At 40.5% G+C, this 27,506-nt stretch overlaps 2 long non-coding RNA genes across 4 annotated transcripts in view; both read right to left on the minus strand.

Annotated features, from left to right (window-relative positions):
- Window positions 1-27,506, minus strand: part of LOC126412561 (uncharacterized) — a 570,924-nt gene that overhangs the window by 439,557 nt on the left and 103,861 nt on the right. The window lies entirely within an intron of this gene.
- On the minus strand, window positions 12,576-13,489 carry LOC126412559 (uncharacterized). Its single transcript, XR_007575307.1, has 3 exons — window positions 13,376-13,489; window positions 13,215-13,292; window positions 12,576-12,942 (listed from the first exon to the last, which is right to left on the minus strand). It is a non-coding gene; the product is annotated as an uncharacterized LOC126412559 (long non-coding RNA).

Consider the following 27,506-nt stretch of genomic DNA (forward strand, 5'->3'; position numbering starts at 1 on the left):
CCAAGCAATAAAACACAAAAAACAATCCAGGAAGGGTTCGAACAGCTACTTTCATGCAGAGACATGCATTTGGAATCTGTTCATCGTTACGGGGTCAAACAAGAGGGTAACATTACTGAAACAATGATCGGGCTACTTAGTATATAATAGAGCATGCAGATTTCAAGGAGGAAACGTATGAAGACGCAGACATCCTCGTTATCAATATGTGCGGCATATCTTTCGTGTTAACGAAAGTAAATTCCTGCTTTACCTCTTCTTACGTCTCACATGAAATGAGTGCCATGAGGAATAGAATATTTGTTGACTGCGTCTCTTCTTGCTTCCATCCTTATCAACATATTTCTTCATTCTCGTGGTAATCATGACATTCTATGTGTATGCTGCAAAAGATTGCACGTGGACAAATTCGACATCGAGGTGCAAAGCGTTTGGTATCTTACATTATATTCAATTCGAATAAGCTTCCGATGCATTTTTACTTCGTTTGTATTTTTAGATGATTATGAACGTTACGGAAAATTATCGCACATGCTTTATGTTGAATGAGAAACATTGAATGATCCGTTTTGCTTTCCCTACGTTGAAATGATATAATGTCGGCGTCAACAGCCTTCTTCCACGCCGGAAGCTGAAACTTGTATCATTCTGGATTAATGATAATTGAATGTCTCAAATGTGTGCATTGCCCACAAGGCGACGTCAGAAACCATCAGGGGAGAACGCCGCATAAAAACCAAACGTGCGCGCGCGTCTCCACTCTGAAGAACCGTTTCGTAGAATCACGGCAAGCATTTCGCTGAAGAGCTGCCTCGTCAGATAGCCGAGAAATGGCAGCGAGGTAGCAAGTATCTGTCTACACTCTGATAGTGCATTTACTTCCGGGTGTAGGCCGGCATTACCTCGCTAAATTCACTTGACATTCGTTTTCCACATCGAAGAGTCGTACGATATAATCCACTGTAAGATGACACAATTAGAAAGTATATTTAATTTCTGGACTCCAAGAACGGCGTTCTTCACATAAGTAACACCTGTTTGTGTGTGCATTCGGGAGGACGACGGTGCAATCCCGCGCCCGGCCATCCTGATTTAGGTTTTCAGTGATTTCCCTAAATCGCTTCAGGCAAATGCCGGGATGGTTCCTTAGGAAGGGCACGGCCGATTTCCTTCCCCATCCTTCCGTAATCCGAGCTTGTGCTCCGCCTCTAATGACATCGTTGTCGACGGGACGTTAAAACAGTAATCTCCTCCTCCTCTGTTTGTGTGTTTGAGATTGCGTTTTGAGGCTTAGGCAACATCGCTGTGACTATAGTCCGCCTCTTGCCGCCAGTATGTCGTTAGCTCAGGGAAGCGGACGGTTTATCTGAAATTACGTGTGAAGAGCTGGAGGAAGCGATTACACGAGGTGCTTGCAGCAAGTCCCCAGGTCCAGACGGATTCCCGTTGGAATTTTACCGTGCCTTTGTGACCATTGTGACACCGATGTGGCTATGTATGTTTAATGAGCTTCTGCGGCAAGAAGTACCGATTCACATTCAATTCACGGAAGGGCTCATGATACCGATACCGAAGCCCCGTGGTGGCAAATGGCCTTGTGATTATCGCCCCTTGATCCTCCTTAATAGTGACTACAAGATCTTCATGCGCATCCTGGGAAGTGGTATCAAAAAGTCGCTGGAGAATCGAATACATGCCGATCAGACTTGTCTTGGCGGCATCAGTAATATCCACACAGCCTTGGGAGACTATCGTGACGTCGTCGCCCTCGCGGCTGCATGCCGCCTCCGGGGGGCGATGGTTGCAGTAGATTTCGATCCTGCTTTTGATCGCGTGGATCATGTGTACCTTGCGGTGGTGATGAACAGGATGGGTGTCTCGCCATTATTGACTAATGCTGTGATGCGGCTGTTGCACGGCGCCAGATCAGCGATGGTGGTCAACGGAGGGAGAACTGAGTATTTTAAGATCTTAAGATCAGTGAGACAGGGTTGCCCCTCGTCGATCCTCCTTTATGCGTTCACCTTAGAACCGTGCCTCGCAGGCCATCGCCGCCGTCTTACCGGGATCTCCCTACGGCATTTGTCATTCAAATGCAGAGCATACACGGATGATATTGTGTTCCTCGTACGGAATGAGAGGGAGACTCAAACAGCACTGGATTGGCTACGGACGTATGGGATGGCAGCTGGAAGTGTGGTCAACTACCGAAAATCACAATTCATGCATGTGGGGCGTGGACTAGAACCAGGAACGGAAGGACCCTTACCTGCGGTGGAAACCCTCCGCTGTTTGGGTATCACCTTTCATATAGAGACAGCGAGAACGGCTGCGGACAACTACCGAAGACTGTTGCTCAGAGTCCGCACGGCAATACGACTAAACGCTCTACGGTCGATGGATATGCTGCAGCGAGTGTTACTCGTCAACCTTTATCTCGCGCCCATGATGTGCCACCTGACACACCTTCTCCCCTTGACGCGCACGAAGGCTATGAGGATTCAGGCGGCTTTTGGGTACTGTGTGTGCCTGGGACAACTTATTAAGGTACAGTACAACACGCTTACCCTCCCAGCGCGAGAGGGGGGCGTTGGTTTAGTGAACGTGCACGAGAAGGCGCGTGCCATGTATATTAATACTATGCTCAAACGGTAGCGCAGCAGGAATCACTCGCTTACGGGGACGATCATCGAAGAACTCGTACCAACATCGCATCTTCCACCAGTCAGTGTCGGCCATATATCGCCCCCTTTAACGTATGTGCGCACGTTCATCGTGGAACACAGTTTCGTTCGAGAGCGTTTACCGACGACCCGACAGTCGACATCGAAGGACGTGTACCATCTGCTTCTTCGACAGATCGCCCGGAATAGGGTGGAACGCAAACATCTAGCTGTTAGTATTGGCACGTGGTGTGGCGCACGGTCCACCACCCCCAACTACCTACATCAGTCAGATCAACATGGTACATTGTCGTGAACCGAAAATACCCTACAAATGATAAAAAGTACGCAATACATTTGGCGGATTCGCCCTTGTGTCACCAATGCAGCATGCTGGATACGGACGACCATCGGCTGGTCTGCGGCGAGGCATTGGCTGTCCGGACTCTCGCAAGAAAGATAATAGCGATCATGCGGCGCACTATCTATACAGCAGTCTGTTCTGACATAATCTTTTTCCCAGAGGAAACGTATTTTCCGCGTCGTAAGACGAACGCAGTGGCGTGGATCACAGGTATGACGGTCCATTACATCTATAGAGACACACGTACGAACTTACTGAACGTTCTGGATTACTGGCAATACTTGCAAGATGGACACACAAAACTATTACGGCTACAAAAGTACAAGGATTGGTATGCCAATTTCCTAGTAACAGTTTTTGCGGACCCGCCATATCCTAGGGGTGTGCCGGGTGCGCAAAGATGAGCGGCGGTGCTTTCGTTGTGAAACCGACCAAGTAATGTGATCGACTAAGAACACTATGCGAGTATGCGACCTACGAAAAACACAGGCTCGAACAGCTAGCAAATGGATGTACTTCAAATTTTGTTTTCATATCCATAAATACTTTTCTTTAGGGTGCCGGAGGTGGCCCCACTTTGATTTTGTTGTTAGTTCATGCTGCCTGGTAGGACGGCAGCGAGGTTACTTCCCGGACAGTTATCATGTGTCAGGACGTACTATGTTTATTTTGCGAATAATAAAGGTTTCTGTTTCTCCTACCTTCCTTCATATAAAATAAATAAATAAATAAAAACCCCTCACTCCCAAAAAAAGGGGGGTAGAGCAAAAATATTTAAGAAAAACAAGATGGATAGAGCGTCTGCCATGTAAGCAGGAGATTCCGGATTCGAGTCCCGGTCGGGAAATTGCAAAAAAAAAAGAGGTTCCCTTGTGCGTTGCAGTGCTCGTACTATATGACATAGCAGTTCGAATCACGGTAGAAGCCGCTGACTACAATCTTTTATTTTCCATTTTAATTAATGGAGTTGCAAACTGCTAGTAAAAATTCCTTATGCGAAATCTGAAGAATGCCTTTAAACATCAATCTTCTTCCGATTTCGACTTAGTAAATGAAGTTAATATCATGGATGTCTGCTTTGCAAATGCCAAGGTGTACAACTGTAAAATAGGTCCTGAAAAGATTCAAACCGACTGTCAACGATATAAATTTGAGCTTTGTTCGTCATATAGGTCTAACATGTCAGAAGGCTGTTTATGAAGTACACATGTTGATTAATATAGTTCCTTTCTTCTAAATTTTTGCAGTAGCATTTAACTGTGGACTTTTCTAACACCAGCGTTAGCAATTCCTTTCTGTTCTCTGAAACCTTCAAAACGACAAATTTTTCTGGTTTAAATCTGATGACCTTAACTATCACTTCCGATCAACAATAAATACTTCATGAACTCATACATGGAACTCCAAATGTGCAGTGTTCCTGCACTGCTACAGAGCATGCATTGCAAGGTATTCGCACAGTTTGTCCCATAGACTTACCATAAGGAATGAAACAAGAACTGTAAGACACTTTACACCACACTCTGGCTTTGACGAAAACATCCAAATATTGACCAAAAGTTGCACAAATAATTGAGTTTGAAAGGAAAAGAAACGAGGTATGAAGCATTTATAAATTCATCGCATGTAGTGAGGTGGTTTAATTTCGTCCCAGCCTATAAAATTAATTTCGGGCCATACTCAGCTCTTGCCGATTAATGTAATATAATACCCGCCTACTAATCAGGGCGTCTGTCTCCGTTGCTTTTGAGTGTGAATGGATATTGTAGAAATTTTCTGTGGAGCAACATTTAATAATAAAGCATTTTAAATCATCAAAAGCGATGAGCGGTAGCAGGCGCTTTCGATAAAGAACGGGGGAGTGCAGCGCCGCTGCTGTCGCCACGGCCGCTGCCAGTAGCCAGCAAATGGATCCCAGAGCTTTGCCGCATACGGCGTCCAGAGGAGGACAGTCTGCAGGAAATCTGCCGCAAAATCGTTATTGGATAAAATTTTGATATCGGTGTGTCAGAAAACGAAATAGATTGAATCTGCGATACCATTACATTCACGTCTTCAGGATTCAGACAGAAGAGGCTATAAAAATACACTCCTGGAAATGGAAAAAAAACACATTGACACCGGTGTGTCAGACCCACCATACTTGCTCCGGACACTGCGAGAGGGCTGTACAAGCAATGAGCACACGCACGGCACAGCGGACACACCAGGAACCGCGGTGTTGGCCGTCGAATGGCGCTAGCTGCGCAGCATTTGTGCACCGCCGCCGTCAGTGTCAGCCAGTTTGCCGTGGCATACGGAGCTCCATCGCAGTCTTTAACACTGGTAGCATGCCGCGACAGCGTGGACGTGAACCGTATGTGCAGTTAACGGACTTTGAGCGAGGGCGTATAGTGGGCATGCGGGAGGCCGGGTGGACGTACCGCCGAATTGTTCAACACGTGGGGCGTGAGGTCTCCACAGTACATCGATGTTGTCGCCAGTGGTCGGCGGAAGGTGCACGTGCCCGTCGACCTGGGACTGGACCGCAGCGACGCACGGATGCACGCCAAGACCGTAGGATCCTACGCAGTGCCGTAGGGGACCGCACCGCCACTTCCCAGCAAATTAGGGACACTGTTGCTCCTGGGGTATCGGCGAGGACCATTCGCAACCGTCTCCATGAAGCTGGGCTACGGTCCCGCACACCGTTAGGCCGTCTTCCGCTCACGCCCCAACATCGTGCAGCCCGCCTCCAGTGGTGTCGCGACAGGCGTGAATGGAGGGACGAATGGAGACGTGTCGTCTTCAGCGATGAGAGTCGCTTCTGCCTTGGTGCCAATGGTGGTCGCATGCGTGTTTGGCGCCGTGCAGGTGAGCGTCACAATCAGGACTGCATGCGACCGAGGCACACAGGGCCAACACCCGGCATCATGGTGTGGGGAGCGATCTCCTACACTGGCCGTACACCACTGGTGATCGTCGAGGGGACACTGAATAGTGCACGGTACATCCAAACCGTCATCGAATCCATCGTTCTACCATTCCTAGACCGGCAAGGGAACTTGCTGTTCCAACAGGACAATGCACGTCCGCATGTATACCGTGCCACCCAACGTGCTCTAGAAGGTGTAAGTCAACTACCCTGGCCAGCAAGATCTCCGGATCTGTCCCCCATTGAGCATGTTTGGGACTTGATGAAGCGTCGTCTCACACGGTCTGCACGTCCAGCACGAACGCTGGTCCAACTGAGGCGCCAGGTGGAAATGGCATGGCAAGCCGTTCCACAGGACTACATCCAGCATCTCTACGATCGTCTCCATGGGAGAATAGCAGCCTGCATTGCTGCGAAAGGTGGATATACACTGTACTAGTGCCGACATTGTGCATGCTCTGTTGCCTGTGTCTATGTGCCTGTGGTTCTGTCAGTGTGATCATGTGATGTATCTGACCCCAGGAATGTGTCAATAAAGTTTCCCCTTACTGGGACAATGAATTCACGGTGTTCTTATTTCAATTTCCAGGAGTGTATTTTATGCCAGCTGCTCTCGATCCATTGACATTACGAACAGAAACAACGCAAGCTACCACTAGACCACAGGTGTAATCAGCCTAGGGTTTCTCTATCATGGGACAAGTTTTCCTCCAGGAAGTGCCGCAGTCTACAGTGTTGCCAGATTGTGCAGATAACCGGACTTAGAGAATTAGCGAGTTGGCAAGTTTTTTTGCCCCATGTCGCAATCGGCGCAGACTTAGCCTCTCAAGCGGCCGGCCGCCGGTCGAGCTTTATGTCAAAGAGTGTACATCAAGCAAGCTGTACAGGAAACCACGGAGGTATTCACACACGATATTAAACTTCAAGGTGAAGAAATAAAATTTTTTTTTAGGCCTGCTAACAACACTGTAAAGACAGCAAAGGAAATAGAAGAGCAGTTGAATGGAATAGACAGTGATTTGGAAAAACAGTAGTGAAATAAGGGTAATGGCATGCAGTCCAATTATATCAAGTAATGCTGAAGAAATTAGATTAGGAGATTATGCATTAAAAGTAGTTGGTGAGTTTTGCTATTTGGGCAGAAAAATAATTAATGACTGCATAAGTATGGAAGATGCAAAATGCAAACTGGAAATAGGAAGAAAAGCATTTCTGAGAAAGAGAAATTTGTTAATATCCAATATAATCTTACGTGTTACGAAGTATTTTCTGAAGATATTTGTCTAGGGTATAGCCTTGTGTGGAAGTGAAATATAGATGATAAACATTTCAAATAAGGAAAGAACAGAAGCTATTGAAATGAGTTGTTACAGAAGGATGCTGGGCACTAGGTTAATAGATCATGTAACTAATGAGGTACTGAATCAAAATTGGGGAAAAAGAAATTTGTGGCACAATTTGACCAAAATAAGGGATTGGTGTAGAACACATCTGAACCACCAGCCAATCTCCAACTAATGGTGAAAATGACTGTAAAAATTTTAAGCAACTGATCCTTGAATGTGGCATCAAATTGCTGCTTTAAGGCAGCTCATGTATCACTAGCTGTTTCCTTTTTCATTACCACTGATACAGTTCATAAACAACAGCACTTGTTGTCATACACACTGTATAAATGTTTGCCTTAGGAAACAAAACAAACTGTTCCTTGAGCTTGTTGATTTGTATTTCTGCAGCACCTTCTTTGAGTGGCTGGAGCTTCAGTAATGTTTTGTCAATGATATTCAAAACAACTTCATGGTACTTGAATACCTTCCTTTTCCAGCCTCACCAGTCAAATTCTTGGAGTAATGATTTATGTACCTTATAAACCAACGTACCCATTTCTGCAGACCTTGATCTAAGTGTACACTATATGATCACAAGTTACTATCTGAATGCAAATCTGCAGCTGTTAATGTTTCTAATGTCAAAATTCAACTGACAGTGCTCTAAACTCATTTGTCAACACATTAACATCAACTTGCAACTGTATTTTCTAGCATGTTTAAAATTTTTCTTTTTAACACTTAACTGTACTAAATACAGTTTAGAAGAAGATTTGCCAACAACAGTTCACTGAAACTGGACCCGTAACTTGTTAAGCCGAATAGTTTCCGGACTAACAGTAGTTTGCAGTCAGTAGTTTTACACAGAATATTTACTCTCAATCATAAATTGTACCAGAAAAAAACTGAAAATTACACAGAGAGATGCTTTTCTCATCAGTAACTGCTATTGACCTTCCTCATTTAACAATCAAATACAAATATATTTATGACAGTAACAATTATGAGGTAACTTCTTCATGTGTAATAACACTTTTCTGCAGACAAAAAAGACTTGCATTTATTGTTCACTATTATTTTAGTGCTACAGTTTTGTTCGTATGTTTGATTGTATTGATAATTTAATTTTTTAATGGTGTGTGTTGTGTAATGAAGATGTATAGTACCAGTATTCAAAAACTTACAAGTTCAGTTACAATAGTGTGGTAGAAAGAAAGAAAAACACACCACTGGTAAGTTATAATAGTTCCCTTGGCATGTGAATATTCCCATGACATGGTACTGAATTCTTAAAAAAATACATATTTTTATATTGTTATTCTGTTGGTAAAATTTGTCAGTATATTATAATTATGGACTAATATCCATAACAATTATTTGCTGCAGAAGTTTTCAACACATTCTGAGTCTGAATATAATAAATTTCTTTAAAACAGAAAGCTTGTAACCACAAATCAGTACATATTTAGAAAGCATCACTCAAGCCAAACCCAGCTCACCTTTTTTTAACGACATCTTATAAACCATCGGTGGAGGACAACAGGCAGATTCCATATTCCTAACTTTCCAGAAAGTGTCCACTGCACACTGTTGACAAAGGTCAGAGCATGTGGACAAGGTTCCTAGACATGTAAGTGGTTTGAAGACTTCTTAGATAATAGATGCCAGAGTGTTGTCATTGACAGTGGGTGTTCATCAGAGACAAGTGTATTACCATGAGTGCCACACGGAAGTGTGATAGGACCACTGTTACACATAAATGATCTAACTGTCAGGCTGCACAGCAATTTATTGCCGTTACCTGATGATGTTTTGCTGTATGGAAAGTGTTGTCGTTGAGTGACTGTAGGAGCAGACAATGTGACCTGGACAGAATTTCTAGGTGGTGTGATAAATGCAACTTGCTCTAAGTGCAGAAAAATGTAGGTTAATACAGGTGACTAGGAAAAGCAATACTGTAACATTCAATTACACCATAATAATCACATAATTCAAATATCTAGGCGTGAATGAGCATACCAGGTTGGTAGTAGGGAAGGCAAATGCTCAACTTTGTTTTATTGGAAAATTTTTTGGGAAAGTGTAGCTCACCTATAAAGGAGACAGTATAAAATGCTAGTGTCACCCATTCTTTTGTAATGCTCAATTGTTTGGTATCCCCATCAGGTCAGAATGGGGGAAGACATAAAAGCAATTCAGAGACATGCTGTTAGATTTGTGACCAGTAAGTTTAATCAGCACACAAGTATTAAAGAGATGCTTCTTAAAACTCAAATGAGACTCCCTGGAGGGAAGTTGATCTTCTTTTCACAAAGCAGTGTTATGGAAATTTAGAGAACCAGCATTTGAGGCTGACTCCTGATCAGTTCTACTGCCATCATGTACATTTTGCATCTGGAAATTGGGGCTTCTACAGGGGCTTATAGACAGCTTTTTATCTGTCACTATTTGCGAGTGGAACAGGAAAGGAAATGACATGTAGTAGAACATGGTACCTTCTGCTGTGCACTGTACAGTGATTTGCAGAGAGTGTGTGCAGTTGTAGAATCATCAGTTTCATTAATGGAGGGAGGCCTGGTGGATAAAAATTATACATGCACAGTAACACTGGACTACAGCAAGCTGTTCAAATGAATGTAAGTTATAGTAATTAGGTGAAGATCAAGAGGCTTCTGAAGGTTTCACTAGTGTGGCGAGCTGCATCAAAGCAGTCATCAGACTGAAGACAGCAACAAAGAAACAACCAAGTGCCAAGATATTTATATGTGAATTAGGTATTTATGGACGAGGTAAAAGTTGACAGGCAGCTAGCATCCTTACAAAATAGTTACCTTATGCTAAGTTACAAGTGATGGAAATAATATAAAATATGGGGAGGGAATATGAAAGTATTTGTGAGATTAATAGTATTATATCTTAACAATGTTTCAACATGGAAACTGATTACGTAGAAAGACTTCGGTGTTATTCTTGCTCTTCTGTTTCTGTCAAAAAAATGGATCTTGCATCAAAATTCTTGTGTGAGTTATTTTCTTGTTTTTAATGAATAAAATAGCAATTTTATAGGTTATTCAAAAAGGTGGAAGAGATTTAAAACTACAAAATATAGGACCACGATTCCAACGTTAATGGAAACAGAAAATTCAAATTTTTATGTATTCATTGTGAGCACCATGTGTTACATGACAAATATCAAAATGATAGCCCATTGCCTGCCACACACAAAGCATCTGGTCTCTTGTTATCAAATTCACAGCTTCAACAATGCAATGTCACAGACTTTCAATAGTGTCAGGCAAAGGGGGCGGGGGAGGGATAAAAATGTGGTCTTTTACATAACCTCAGACATAGAAGTCAGATCTGGAGACCTGGGAGATCACTGGTGATGAAGTTCATCTTCTGCTCCTCTTCTTCCAGTCCAACACCTGGAATGGTGTCATTCAGGTAACATTGGATGTACTTAGAGAAATGAGCCGGGATACCATCTTGCATGAAGATGAAGTCATTTGAATCACCTTCATGTCGAGGAAATAAACAGTTTTGAAGCAAGTCTGATTATAGAATTCAAAATTTAAACTGTTGTATGTCCAGAAACGTTGGAATTATGGTGGTACCATTTGTAATTTGGAAGATACAAATGTCTGAAATCTGTTTCTTGATTTTGAATAGCCCTGTATTTTAATCAGCTGATACCACTGCCAATTAGCAAAGTGGTTCAAATGGCTCTGAGCACTATGGGACTTAACTTCTGAGGTCATCAGTCCCCTAGACTTAGAACTACTTAAACCTAACTAACGTAAGGACATCACACACATCCATGCCCGAGGCAGGATTCAAACCTGCAACCGTAGTGATTGCGCGATTCCAGACTGTAGCGCCTAGAACTGCTTGGTCACCCTGGCCAGCGCCAATTAACACTTAACGTAGAAGTTACCTGGTAATACCGATGAATGGTGTCCTTCATCCACTGTCACATGTGGCTGCTAATATGTATTCACATTTTAGGAGCTCTGTATTATTCTTAACATTATTGCAAAAATGAAATAATGTCTCCACTCCATGTAACAGTGGCCATGAAATGAGACTTGCAACAGCATATATTTCAAGATACATGCGTATTAATGTGATAAAATTAACAACATTCCAATACTTAATACTACTACAGCTATGGGGCTTTCACGCCACAGTACGTATGTTTAGTACCTAACTTCACTTAATTCTGCAAGCGTGACATTGCATATGCATGTTGCCTAATGCAGGGGCATTAGAGCAGAGAGATGATTTGTCAGTAGAAATCCAACACAGCTTCTTACCAAAACCAACAGTAGGAAAACAAACAAACAAAAACACACACACACACACACACACACACACACACACACACACAGTCTATCAGTAAATTATTTCTCATGTATCATCTTCAATGCTATACTCTTTTTTGTGCAAAACAATGCCGTAAGACGGGATGGACAGCCATAAAGAAATAATATTGTCTTGTCCTGAGAGGGAGTAAGGATTACATGTTTGACTGACAAGGGCCTACCTCAATTGATGCAACTGTAGAGTGACTTTCATGCGGGCAGTTGCAGGACTCAAACCTGTAAAGAACCAACAAGCTAAAAGGGTGATCCAAGACTGAACTCAGTGTAATTCTCAAGGAAACTTAGGGCCAATGAAAGCCAGTCCCATACTGATGCTGCTTGAGTAAATGATTGCACAAATGCTTCTGCTGCCTTCCTAAGACAGCTCTTAGATACAAAGTATACTTAGTGTGATATTTCATCTCTTAATATTGGATTCTGGGACACCTCCCATCTTTTTGGTAAAATATTATAGACACTGATCTCATAGACTATAAAATTTTTCTTGTCATCTTATCAGTAGTGCCAATGGATTATTATTTCCGTTTATTTACATTCATTTTACGTTTTCATGTGACTACAACTCACAAAGTTAAGGCTGGTATCTTTCTTCATTGTCAACAGTATTATACAACATAACACTCATGTTACATTTTTACCTCTGACCACATCTCACAACATTATGACTGCTATCATTCTTTATTTCCAACAGTGTTATACATATTTTCACAGAAGATGTCAATATTTTACCACTACATTGTATCACTTTGGGCATAATTGTGTGAAATCTGTTTTTGGAGAAAGGGATTCAGTTTTCTTAGTTCTCCTGACCCAACAGTCTATACTTGCTATTCGACACATTTTCTAACCGCTATTTCTACACCATTTACAACAAACATATGGGCAACACAAGGTTATTAATACACATAAAATAGTGGATCCTGAGTATCCCCTGTGGAATACTTGCCCATAGACCATGCTTTGAAGGCTTCCATTTGTTGATAATTTCCTCTTGCATTTCATCAGTTATATGCCCAACAACTTTAAGAGTTGGCCAACTGGAGAACTATGTCGTAAAGGTAGTATTACAGGTATTCCTGAGAGTTTCAGCTTCTCATCTTCTGTAATACAACAGTCTATTTACATCATAGGCCTATTTGAGTTTGGACTCAGTTCCAGAGCTTGCAGAAAAATGTTAATGAATTTAGGATGAGTCCACCTTTTTGTAAGTACACAAATTATTGTTTTACTTCATCGCCCAAACGTAGTTCACCACAGTTGTAGCATCCTCAGTGGGTATCTTATTATTTTCCTGAAAATACATACATACAAGTTCTTTTTAGGTTATGGAATATGATGCATCACATTATGTTGTCATTTAAATCATATGTGCACTTTAGATTTTATTTTACACTGAGTGTGTCATGTGCCTGCACAGCAAAATAAGCCACAAGTCTAAATCAGAACACAAGACATCTGCATATATGAGGCATGTTAGAAAACCGTCTGCATTAATTTTATCATCCAATCTTTAATTTGTATATTTTGCTGAAATTAATGGCATATGTTCGTTTCCGTCCTTACCGTTGTCGTGTTTTCCAAGTTCTTAGCTGACAAGTTTGTTTTATATATTAAACGCGATTTCGTGTAATTGATCTGGACCTGTGGACACCGAGAACGATTTTGTGAAGCTTTGGTTTGTATATTCATGGACTCTGTTTTGCATTTTGATAGTATTTACTCACGTTTTCTCCTCTTCGTTTGCAAATACTACGTCCTGTTACTTCGCACTTTCGCAGCAGCTTGCATACACCCATTTCCCTGCACAAAGTTACGTCTCTGATGCGCTTCCGACTGTCGTATCTCGTTTGATTAATGAATTGTTTCTCTTTGACGCCGCGAACTTTGAAATGTCGTCCTTCAGTACACGCAGCTGGTCTCACAGACCTTTGCAGTTTCTATCTTTATGAATTTGCATTTAGTTGTATGTTATGGAGGAAAGCGTTATTAAATGAAGTAATATCATTAAAAATCAGTTCAGTAAATATATTTAATTGATAAATTTAATATTTTGGTCAAAAATATTTACACAAATGGAGATACATAAAATTTAGCTGTTATCAAAATAATGGATGTGTTCAGTCAGATATTTTGTCGATACAGTCTTGGCACACAGTAACAGAATGTTCAAGGCAAATGTATTGCTTGCAGTTCTTACAATTATATCTTGTTTTTCTGTTTTTGCTTCTGCAGTCCACACACCATCCTCGTGAAGTCGCAGTTGATTCCACTTCACAAATTTTCGCACTGCAAAGCTCTCCAATTCTTTAAGTTATCTTCCTTGGCAATGTTTGTGGCATTACTCTTTGCTGAAGATGATCATGCAGAACCGCAAATAAAGCTGCCTCAGAAACTCTCTTCTTCTCAGTTGTTCTTTCTGATTTGAATTGAAAATAGTAGCCGCATTTATCGCAGCTGTGTGTTCATGATGCGATAAAAAACAACCATTGGACATCTTCTTGTGTTTCTAGCTACATTTTATGTTGCACTCATTCCGCCTACAACGTCAACTCCACCCTTAGTAAGGTTCTAGCAAGTGATAATTTCTGGTTTTTTATCATTCCCTGTATTTTCGTCAATATTTCCATTGTGGTGCATCGTTGACGTAGTAATGCCACTCTATTTCGTTTCGGCACATAAGAGACTGAGGTGCAATTTTTCTGAAACCCAAACATAGATGACTTTACTTGTCGGATTTTAGTGTTAATAAATCTCCTTGGGACTTATCTCTTGTTCTTCCCCAGGGTACCAGAGATGGTCGTCTTCTTCTTAATCAGTGTGTTTGCAAGCTCATAACTTGTAAAATAAATCTCGCAAGTTATGTTGCGGCCTGTATTCAGGATAGGTTGGCAAAGTCTCTGAACAAGTTCAACTGTGTCTGTTGTCCTGTCTGTAAGGGCCTTCATGCTGTTGCGCAACATGTACCTCCATGTTGAATGTGTAAAACATTCTGGCATCCACTACTGCAAAAATCTTTATTCCTTACTTGTTTGGCTTATTTGGCATGTAATGTCGCAATCTGCATCTTCCGCGGAATGCTTCTAGTTTTTCATCAGCTGTCATGTATTCAGAAACTGTATGAGCCTTCCGAAAGTTTTCAACAATTAGACTGAACACCTGTCTTATCGCCGCCATGTGATCTGTTTTCTCCCTTTCCATTCTCGTTTGTTTATAGTCGGATCTGAGGCATCGAAGGAGAAAACGAAATCTGTTTATGCCCATTGTGAGACGAAATATTTCAACTGCTGTGCCATCTGTTCGCCACAAATCTTGTAGACTTAGCCGATGGGCACGAATTACACTAACGTAGTACAATAATCCCAGTAAGGCCTTTATTTCAGCTTTATTAGTTTGTTGTGTATCTCTTTCCCTTGAAAAGTTTCCCTGGATACTTTGAATGTACATATTAGTGCAGTGAACGAGTATTTGTACAATGTTTTCATCAAAAAATAACTACCAGCACTGTAGAGGATTTGTAGCACTTTTCGCAGCACCATTCACACCTGGAAAATTAGTTATGATGTTATGACAACGTGTGCGGGAGTTCTTTGGCGGAGCACGTGATTTTCACACTGTTCCGTCTTTAGCGACTAACACATCACTGTAAGCACCACAATCACTGTCTTCTGATTCATTGTTTTTTTGTATCAGTTGCACTAACAAGATCGGCCGTTTCGTCACGTAAACAACCGAGACATTTCCACAGAAAATCATGGCTGACGAATTTTAGATATACTTTCTCGTACTTTTCGTGGACCAGTAGTTGCATTTGATACACAGAATACCCTTCTTCACACCCTTTTCACATTCTCTACACGCAGGACTGTTAATTTTTTGCCTCTTTAACGAGAGATAAGCGTCACTACACTTTTCTATCGGTGCTATATTGTTTTAAAAAGAAACATTATGCAAACTACTGAACTGTTTAAAGAAAAGTTATTGAAAAGTCCAGAAGAAAATGCATTATGTCTGGGATTAGTGCACCTGATAATAAAATTAAAACAATTTGGAATATTAAACTTCCTGACAGATTAAAACTTTGTGCCCGACCGAGACTCGAACTCGGGACCTTTGCCTTTCGCGGGCAAGTGCTCTACCATCTGAGCTATCGAAGCACGACTCACGCCCGGTACTTACAGCTTTACTTCTGCCAGTATCTCGTCTCTTACCTTCCAAACTTTACAGAAGCTCTCCTGCGAACCAGCCTGGGGGATGTTTCCAGAATGAGATTTTCACTCTGCAGTGGAGTGTGCGCTGATACGAAACTTCCTGGCAGATTAAAACTGCGTGCGCGACCGAGACTCGAACTCGGGACCTTTGCCTTTCGCGGGCAAGTGCTCTACCATCTGAGCTACTGAAGCACGACTCTATCCTTTCTTTCAGGAGTGCTAGCTCTGCTTGGCTCGCAGGAGAGCTTCTGTAAAGTTTGGAAGGTAGGAGACGAGATACTGGCAGAAGTAAAGCTGTGAGTACCGGGTGTGAGTCGTGCTTCGGTAGCTCAGATGGTAGAGCACTTGCCCGCGAAAGGCAAAGGTCCCGAGTTCGAGTCTCGGTCGGGCACACAGTTTTAATCTGCCGGGAAGTTTCATGTCAGTGCACACTCCGCTGCAGAGTGAAAATCTCATTCTGGAAGCATCCCCCAAGCTGTGGCTAAGCCATGTCTCCGCAATATCCTTTCTTTCAGGAGTGCTAGTTCTGCATAGTTCGCAGGAGAGCTTCTGTAAAAATTGGAAGGTAGGAGACGAGATACTGGAAGAAGTATAGCTGTGAGTACCCGGTGTGAGTCGTGCTTCAGTAGCTCAGATGGTAGAGCACTTACCTGCGAAAGGCAAAGGTCCCGAGTTCGAGTCTCGGTCGGGCACACAGTTTTAATCTGCCAGGAAGTTTCATATCAATGCACACTCCGCTGCAGAGTGAAAATCTCATTCTGGAAATTTGGAATATTGTTAAAAGGGAAACAGGGCAAGTGAGAGCACAGGAAGACTGTATTTCTGTCAAAGTCAGTTGAAAGTCTGTCAACAAGAAGCCAGAAGCAGAAAACATTTTTAACAATGATTTTTTAAGTGTTTTAGAGAAAATAGGATCTAGCTATTCACTAGAAAATGCAAGGCTGTATGGGGAAGAGGCAATAACTATGCAATATGATAAAAGAAATTCAACCCACCTATCCTACTAAAATGAGGAAAATAATAAATTGACTCAAAAGTAATACCTCACATGGAACTGACGGCATTTTCAACAGAGTACTAAAAGCTTGTTCTCAACAGATTAGTAGGATTCTCAGCCACATATGTAGGAGCTCACTGAAACAGGGCATTTTTCCAGATGGACTAAAATATGATATTGTTAAACCATTGTATAAAAAAGGGGATACATCTGTTACTAACAACTACTGCCCAATCTCACTTCTGATAGCTTTATCCAAAAATTTTGAAAAAATAATGTATTGAAGAGTAACATGACATATTAGTAAAAATGAAGTATGGCACTAATAAAATGTTACTTTGTTTTTGAGAAATGTTTTTCAACAGGAAATGTTATATATGCTTCTACTGATCAAATATTAACTTCACTGAATAACCACACATCATCCATTGTTGTATTTTCTAATCTTTCAAAGGCTTTTCATTGTGTGATCACGAAATTCTTCTAGATAAGCGTAAGTCTTGTGGTATGACTTCATATTTAACTGGAAGAATGCAGAAGGCTGAAATTAACAGTACAGATAGTCTGCAAAATCAGCAGAGTCCTCTAACTGGGGAGGTATGAAGAATGGTGTCCCACAGGTTTCAGTCTTAGGTTCTTATTGTTCATAATATATATTAAAGACTTGCCACTCTATATTCATGAAGATGCAAAGCTAGCTCTTTTTGCTGATCATACAAATATTGTAACCACACCCAACAAACAAGAATCAGCTGAGGAAATTGTGAATAATGTATTTCAGAAAATTATTAAGTGGTTGTCTGCAAATGACCTATCACTAATTTTTGAGAAAACACAGTATATACAGTTCTGTACACTAAAGTAAATGGTATATAACCATTTATAAATATAGACTACGAACGGAAGTCTGTTGCTATTTCAAAATTTGTGGGTGTGTGCATTGATAGTAAATTGAATTGGGAGAAACTCATCGATGATCAGCTGGAACAGTTAGGTTCAGTTACTTATGCTATTAGGGTTATTGCAAATTTTGGTGACAGACAGGTCAGTAAATTAGCTTACTATGCCAATTTCCATTCGTTGCTTCCATATGGCGTCATATTTTGGGGTAATTCTTCATTAAGAGAAAAAGTATTCAATGCACAAAAGCATGTAATCAGAATGATAGCTAGATCCCACCCAAAATCACCTTCCTGACTTATATTTAAGGAACTCAGGATATTCACAGTACCTTCGCAATACATAATTTACTTGTGAAATTTGTTATTAATGACCCATTCCAATTCAAAAATTCACTGGACTCGCATTCGGGAGGACGACGGTTCAATCCCGTCTCCAGCCATCCTGATTTAGGTTTTCCGTGATTTCCCTAAATCATTTCAGGCAAATGCCGGGATGGTTCCTTTGAAAGGGCACGGCCGATTTCCTTCCCAATCCTTCCCTAACCCGAGCTTGCGCTCCGTCTCTAATGACCTCGTTGTCGACGGGACGTTAAACACTAACCTTACCTTACCTTACCAATTCAAAAATTACAGTATAGTGCATAGGTACAACACTAGAAGAAAGCATGATCGTCACTATTCTGGGTTAAATATGACGTTGGCACAGAAAAGGGTGAACTATGCTGCCACAAAAATCTTTGGTCATTTGTCAATAGCATTAAAAGTCTGACATATAGCCAACCAACATTTAAAAACAAATAAAAAAAATTCTGAATGACAACTCCTTCTACTCAACAGATGAATTTTTAGATATGAAGCAGTAACAAAAATGGTGTAAAGAAAACTTATGTTAAAGTGACATGATTCACATCATTATGAAATGTCATATTCATGATCTGTGGAACAAGTATTTATTTATGTATGTAGGATGTGTCTGGGCTGGCGTGCTTGTGGATTGTTGGGTGGTTTGCTGTGCTGTGGATAATTTTACTGCTTGGTGTTGGTTTTCTATCCACTGAAAACCAGTGTTCATGTTTCTTGCTTTGTATTGTGATTTCTAGTAAATCTATGTATTTGTATCATCAGTTTCAAGGGTGAAGGGTATTCTTGATGACCAGTATTGATGGCACTGTGTATTCTGTTGTGTGCAATCATGTTTTATCTGTCGAGCAAATTATGTCATCAGCATAACTGTACCAGTGTATTACTTTGTACTGTTTTGTTTTTATTATTTCTTCAAAGATTTTGTTTTCAAGGTGGTTAAGGAAGATGATGGCCAGCAGGCCACTTAACAGTGACCCCATGGAGAATCTTTCATGTAGGATGTAGAATTCATCTTTAACTCTGAAATAATTTTGACCTGTAATTACCTTCAAAATAGTTGAGACTTCCTGTGTATGTGTTTTTGGGATAAGGTTTGTCCACTGTAGTTGTCTTTCAATTGCTTTGATTGTTTCTTCAGTTGATATGCAGGTGTACATTTGTTTTTGGAGATAAAACGAAACAAAAATTTGTGTACTTGCAAGCAGGTGGATCCAAATTTATTCCATTGTCTATTTATATATTTAAAATGAGTATTACATGATGACCTGCTGCGAATGGTAGTGGTCTAGCACAATAGTCATCTAGTGGTAGAACGGGTGAAACTATGAAAATTAGCAGACATATTATCTGTGCGTCAGAATAGAGAGAAGTTCTAAACTGCCGTCAATCTGGGCATGTGCATTAGGCAGCGATCACTTGCACAAAATGTGTACCACAGTGCTTTCTGCTTGTTGTTTGCTTATTGTTAGACTGCTAGTGGTTGATTTTAGATTTTCGTGTTGGGGATTTTTAGCATTTTTTTTCAATAAGTAGGTTTCATGAATACAGGAATAAAGCTTTTTTTGCAGTAGACTCTTTTATAGTACCTGTTTGTGAAAGCATTTTTTTATTGATTGCTTCATATTCTAGAAATGAAATGGAGAAAAGAGGCATTAAGCATCTTAAATCAGGCACACAGGAAGGAAAGGTGCATGTATGACCCGCTGTATCAGAGTACGGTATGTCGGCAATTGTCTTTTTCTGAGTAATATGCATATATAATTATACGGTGATTTTTGAACTGAATCTTAATGCCTTAGTTTATGAAAGTTCATGTTTGATTTGATTGCATCTCTTGCTTTATTTCAGCATGCCACAAAACAGAAATTGGCAGTGATAGGGGAGAAAGTACATTCAGTTTGGCCCAGTGCGACAGAAGACGACTGCAAAACTCTGAGTAGCACATATACATAGCCCAAACTTGGAAAAATAACGCAGGTGCACCTTTAAATACTGGTCCTTTAAAGTGCTGCCCTAATCCGAAGATTTACTGTCACTGCCAGGTCAATAGCTCCAAAAACAAGTAGGTCCTCCATGTGCAAAATGCTATATATATACATGTACCTGTGTAACCAAGTGTCATAATATAAAATTAACTGTTGGTTCTGTAATTCAGAACAGGAATAATTTACCTAAGAGAATAACAGTTACTTCATAAATAAGGATAAAAAACAGTTTCTTATTATCTAGGAACCTTGAGCCAGATAAATAATTAATTGAATGACGTTCCAATATGGCACACAGTCTCTCTTGTGCTTCGCACTGTCGAATGAATGACTTTATAAGAGACTAGCTGACCCGGTGAACTCTGTTCTGCCTTAAAGCCAATAAATAATCAGATTTTAGTTGTTAAGTTCAACTTTTTATTAGGAAATACAAATAAAGAAATTAATTATTTTAATGATTCTTTATTCTTTATGTTTTTTGGTGCATAGCTTCCAATCTTCAATTAAGTACCTTGTAATACACGAAATTTTTGTTTTACTATCAGGCACAAGAACAAACAACGCAGATGGTCTTCTGACCTGTGAACATGCTACATATAACTGACCATGTGAAAAACATGGATAATCCAGATTTAAACCATAAACTTTGAAGGATTGGCCTTGTCATTTGTTAATGGTCATAGCGAATGCAAGACGGATCGGAAATCGAAGTCTTTTAAACTCAAACAGCATATTGGTTGGGTTCATCGGGATCCTCGGAATGAGAACTTCCTCACTTCCTTTCAGTATCGTCACACAAATAACATTGTTCATCAATTTACTTACCACCAAACAGGTACCGTTGCACAGTTTTGGTTGGTTTATGTTTCAAAGCATGATTACTATGGAGATAACTTTTAGGTGTAAATTGTGCATTGATAAGCCAGGCACATCCAAGGAGTTTAAAAATACAATTGGATAGTTGGTGGCTTCATCTTCATTTGTTACACAGTCAATAGATTTGAATGAATGCATTTTACCAATGATCTCATTCTGAATAATGTAGTTTAGGTCATCTACATCTTTATTCTTAGCCGCTAAAATTGCTCGCTCACTCAACCATTCATTACTTTTGTAGTTAGTAATGATGTTTGGGGAATACTTTGTTGGTAAGTTCGTCTTTCGATGAGACAAAGTTACAGAAATTATGAGGAAATGAAATCAATCCGCTCGACTCTTCGACAGGTACTCGACCATTACCGAAAGTCAGCAATTGCTCAGAGAAATCTTCAGCAGATGTATCATTAAGCAATCCAACTCTCATGTTTGTTGTCAGCTGAAGTTTCTTCACATAGTGCCATACATTCGATGATTTGAGGCAAGCATTTATTTCGTCTGCAGCCGTTGTTCTTGGAAGTACTGGTAGTGTTCGGCGGAAATCGCCAGACAGTAAAATCATTGCTCCTCCAAAACATCGCAAGTCATTGTGTAGATCTTTCAATGTTCAGTTAAGTGCGTCTAATGCACGTTTATTCGCCATTGTGCATTCGTCCCAGATGATGATCTTGGATGCTGATAAAACTTTGTCCATTGCTGATTTTTTTTGTAATATTAGATGCTGGTTCTTCAATAGCTTGAAGATTTAACGGTAATTTTAATGCTGAATTAGTCATACGGCATCCTTCTAACAATGTGGCTGCTATTCCAGAAGAAGCAACTGAAACCGCAATGTTGGATCTCGCATGAACAGTGGCTAAAACTACTGACATGAGGAATGTCTTGCCAGTTCCACCAGGGGCATCCAGGAAATATAAACCACCATTTCCATCACCAATTGCCTTCATTAATGTATCATAAACTTCCTTTTGCTGCGGGTTCAACAGGAGTACATTCGTTTGAACTACTAAATCTAATTTCTGGTGTTCATATTCACGTTCCTGTTCCAATTCTCGATTAATTGCGTCATTCATTTCATGATTTGGCGCTGGCATCCCTAACCCGACTAATAAACTTCTGCACATGAGGTAACACATGTCTTCAATCAAGAGTAAAGCCCGATTATGTATCTCCTCATTCATTTCAAGATCTTGATTTCTGGAATTGATACGACTTTGATGTAAAATATCTTCTGACATATTATCCTTGTATTTGTGCCACAGGTTAGATGGATTCGATAGAAAGCATGTTGAAATGATGTTAGTAAATAATGTGCGTATCTGACTTGGAGATGCAAAGATAATGGCTTCACCGATTGTTGTATCCCAATGGCTATCGTTTTCTAGTAAATTGAGTTCTTCATATGCAGCACGATATGTTGGGAATATTATACCATTAACAGTCTGTAGTGTCTCAAATGACGTTGGCCCACGCACATTTACCAGCAACAACCGCAAATAGAAGCATTCATCATGCTTTGGATGAACTGTATACATACGACCAAGAGCATCAGTAGAACGCACATGCGGATAACTAGGAACCGCATGGCCTTGCCTCAGTCGTTGAAAATTATTCGATGAAGCATTCCAAGTGTAATAATGTGGCATCTCTGAGTAGAGCACAGTTCATGCAAAAGGATCGCTTTGGCAGATCGCAAAGAAACTGATCAATGCTGTCGCTGGAGGTGTTTCAACACATTGAACAACATTCGAAGCCGTGAAATATACTCGTTGACCATTCTCCAGATGCACCGCCAAATGCACAGGATGACGTTCATGAATAGGGAATGCGAATATACGCCAAATCGCCTCATTGCAGTTCACGTAGCGACCAACTTGATATCGCGCAATTTCGTCGTTGGTACTGGAGGATTGGATGCCAAAAACCGGCGTATCGCTGCCTTTCGTGACATATTTGCAAATTTATTTTATGGACTTTACTGAATTGCAGTACTCAACGCTGCAGTGTGTCTTGTACGTTTTGGAAATAAATGGCGAATATGGAACAATCCAACTGTTCTTGACAATGAAATCCACTCTTTTCACTTTTGTTGTGATAGTTCGACCGTTATCATCGGGTGATCGACGCCGATACAGTGGATAACCATTGTTGCCAGTGACAGTCTCCGGCGTTAATTTCCATAGACATCGTTTTGAACACTTTCTGTCGACCATGCAAGATGATTGGGGATTGCTGGCGCCACGCAGTCCATAGATCGTATTTGTAATTACATCATGTAGTTCTGGATGGTGGATCTCTCCACCAATATTAAGGCATATCGGTCCAGCCGTTCTTGAGTTATAAATAGTGTTACTAACACGACTTTCTTTTATATACAGGGTGGTCCATTGATAGTGACTGGGCCAAATATCTTACAAAATAAGCGTCAAACGAAAAAACTACACAGAATGAAACTTGTCTAGCTTGAAAGGGGAAACCACATGGGACTATGGTTGGCTCGCTAGATGGCGCTGCCGTAGGTCAAACGGATATCAACTCCGGTTTTTTAATAGGGCCCACCATTTTTTGTTACATATTCGTGTAGTACGTAAAGAAATATGAATGTTTTCGTTGGACCACTTTTTTCGGTTTTTAATAGACGGCGCTGTAATAATCACAAACATATGGCTCACAACTTTAGTCGAACAGTTGGTAACTGGCAGATTTTTTAAATTAAAATACAGAACATAGGTATGTTTAACATATTATTTCGGTTGTTCCAAAGTAATACATGTACCTTTGTGAACTTATCATTTCTGAGAACGCATGCTGTTGCAGCGTGATTACCTGTAAATACCACATTAATGCAATAAACGCTCAAAATGACGTCCGTCAACCTCAATGCATTTGGCAATACGTATAACGACATTCGTCTCAACAGCGAGTAGCTCGTCTTCCGTAATGTTTGCACATGCGTTGACAATGCGCTGACGCATGCTGTCAGGCATTGTCGGTGGATTACGATAGCAAGTATCCTTCAACTTTCCCCACAGCAAGAAATCCGGGGACGTCAGATCCGGTGAACTATCCAACAAAATAGAGGCCAACATCAGAAGTACTGCATGAAGAACGACTGACATCACATTTCTTCACAAGCATTCCCTATTTAGGTACAGAATCACAAAAAATTACTAACTTTTCAGAAACACGAATATTAAAATATCATTCTCCACAAAGCACGGACATAGTAAGCAAAAACACCCTACTAATGGACCATAGTGGAATATATAAATTATAGTGTAACAGCTGACCTTCATTTTATATAGCCAAAACAGGACAAACTTTCCACACACATTAGAAAGAACACACTGATGCTTTTACTCTTAACCACTTAAAAAAATCCACAAAAGCCAAGGACATACACCTTAATTCACACTGACTAAGTCACATACACATCAGACTAACTGTACTCCACACAGAAAACCATAGTAAAAAAACATGATCTCTTAGAACTGTTAGAAATGATGCCATACAAAAAGAAAAATCTTTTGAAAACATGTAGAATCAACAGACAGAGATCTGCAGCCACAGTTTTTTCAGCAATTTTAAATGTTTATTTTTTCTGAAGAAATAAATATTTAATAGTACAACAATTTGATAAGATAATCCACATTTGACATATTCGCAAATATTTGTTTTGTGAATGATATCATGTATAATTGATAATGTAGCTTCTTTGAAACAATGACACCTGTGTATTTGTAGTAATGCAGGAGCTGTATATTTGAAATTCTTTGACTTTTTGACCCATGTTTACAAAATGTGCTGTAGAATGAAAAATGTACATATGTGAATAAACATGTTTACTCCTAATGTGCTTCAAAATCATGTATCTACCACTCAAAACAGTAAGTTACTTTTCGATTTGTATTAGTTTTGTAAACTTATAGTCACAATGTGTCCTCTTTTGTGTATTCCACTGTAATCTTCCCACAGCCAAAATTAACCTACATCTGGAAACATAATAGATGTAGAGTGGCACAGCATCTGAAGGTGATCCCCCAGGGCTCAAACTGCACTGTGAATTGAAATGAAGTCACGATTGTGGTTGTAGGCAATTGTTCTTTATTTTACAAAAATAGTGCAGAAACACTGTCAGCAACAAATAAAGTCAAGTGAAATATGTGTACATTACATGTGTTTGAAACATGTCTCTGATAAACTTTGTTAAACTCTCTCCATCTGAACAGATCTCGGAGGACCAAATGGTAACAACCGAGTGCCATGGCATCCTCATGCAATTTGTCTGACTGTATGTGGATATGGAGGGTCATGCGGTCGGTGCACCACTGTCCCAGCCATTGTCAGTTTTTGTGACCAGAGCAGCTACTTCTCAGTCAACTAGGTGTTCAGTTGGCCTCACAAGAGCTGAGTGCAACCTTCTTGCTATAGGCACTCAGCAAACCTAGATGGCCACCCATGCAAGTGTTAGCGAAGCACAACATCCCTAAACTTCAGTGATCTGATGGGAACCAATGTTACCACTGTGACAAGGCTGTTGTTTCCTTATATCCAAATAACCTACCTGACTCTACTAAACACACATCTTATGCAGCTATTTTTTCTACATTTGATGAAACGAATTATGTTTATGGACATTTCTTCCATATTAGGAAACAGCTACTTTCATTGGAGTTTGGAGTTTGTGCTGTAACTTATCTCTGGAATGGTGAGTGTGTTGGCTCTTTCTTGTGCCTGCGATTTGCCCCAGTGTAGTTGATGACGATTGCCTATTTCGATGTGTGCAGAATGATTCAAAGAAGAGTCAAAGCAGCAGTGACACATGGGGGAAGCTATGATGGTTACCAAGAGAAGGCAGTGACCATGTCAGTTGTCACTGTGGCAGTGCTGGTCGTGCTATGGTCAGTGGTGGGCCGTGCAAGCCTGGATTCTGTTTAGGCCGAGTATGGATGCAACACTCGTTAGTGGGCAACGTGGCGTGAAATTTCTACCTAATAGCGGAACTGGGGCCTTGCCACTTCTGGAGGACAGTGTAGCTATGCTGAGGCCTGAATACAACCATCTGCATCCTATCACCATTTCAAGACTTCTGTCTACTGCTGCCACCTTCAGTTGCATTAATTCTGGTGTCTAAGTTGTATTCTCATCCAGGATTGTTTCTGTACGATTAACTATTGGGTGACCCTTTACGACTTTCGATTTGAGCTGTGGTACCTCAAATGTGCTGTCACATTTTGTGTGTGGGAGTTCTTTACCCAGTAGGTACCGTTTTGCTTACAAGTACTACCTGTGTCTACTGCATATTTACTGGGTCTAACGTATGAAAACTTGTTTAGTAATATCTGTTTATTTAAACCCAAATGCCTGGCAAGTTCTATAAGCATGACTTTGGTAAAGTCTGTTATGTTGTTTGAAGTATGTAGTATTGAATAGCAGCGTTTTTAGTCGTGGGAGTCAGTCAAATTACTGATGACAGTTGTTCTTGCATTACTTGACTACATTCTGATTACCTCTGCTCAACTGTGTGCGCAAACAGGTCAAATTACGCAGAGCCATTTTAAATGTAATCTTAAAGGGGTAATTTTATTTTACACCTATAATGATCTGTGCTTTTACTGCTTTGCACACACCTAGAGTGTTTCAATAAGCCTCCTACGTAAACCATTTGATGGTTAAAGTTGCAATGCAAATATCTTGTGTGCTTTAAAGTGTTGCAATTTGCTTTTTGACCTTTGGGCTTATTGACTGTTTGCAGGGCTATACGTTAATATATGATTTAACATATTGTATGAAAAAGGTTGGCTAGATTCGCAGTTGGCGTAAAATGGGCCATTTTGTGATAGTGTGTTGAAGAAGGAACTTGTCGTTTTGTAAGCTGGTTGGGCTGCACCTAACGTGTTGCCATCCGACCAGTACTACTGAGTGGTCTACGACTGTGGAAGGCTGCTATGTATGAGCAGTACTGTAACGTGTATGTTTTCTACTTTTAAGAATTGTTTTTCTGGTTTAAAACTGTAGCTTGTAAATAATGTTTTTTGGAGTTTTAAAGTATTCAAAAGATTTCAAACCTGAATAACTCTACATAGCTGCAGTGTGTGACATAGTGGGCATTTCTGTGTGATATGCTACAGAAGGGATCAGGGCAATTTTGATAAATTGCAAGAAGATTGAGTACAGCTAATTTCTATGGGACAAACTTTTGCCATATGTCACGTACTGAAAATATCTGAGGTATTTATTGTGTGCATGAGACAAGTATCGCCCAGTACTAAATTCTATTGCATGCTGAATAACTGATAATAGCAATTGTGGACTATACAGAGGGATGTTGAACTGAATATTCGAATGGAACTGGATACAGCTTTCTGAAAATAAAAGTGTACAAAGTTTGAACGACTGCATCGAAGTATAGTAATGGACCATAGTCCTTGCTATAATATCTTTGAGTGATGAACTATAAAAATCGTGATCCTTTTAGTTGCCACAATAGCTGAGAGTATTTGTAGGATCAACCTTTCTTTTCT

The sequence above is a fragment of the Schistocerca serialis genome, chromosome 7 (assembly GCF_023864345.2).
Source record: "Schistocerca serialis cubense isolate TAMUIC-IGC-003099 chromosome 7, iqSchSeri2.2, whole genome shotgun sequence".
NCBI classification, from domain to species: domain Eukaryota; kingdom Metazoa; phylum Arthropoda; class Insecta; order Orthoptera; family Acrididae; genus Schistocerca; species Schistocerca serialis.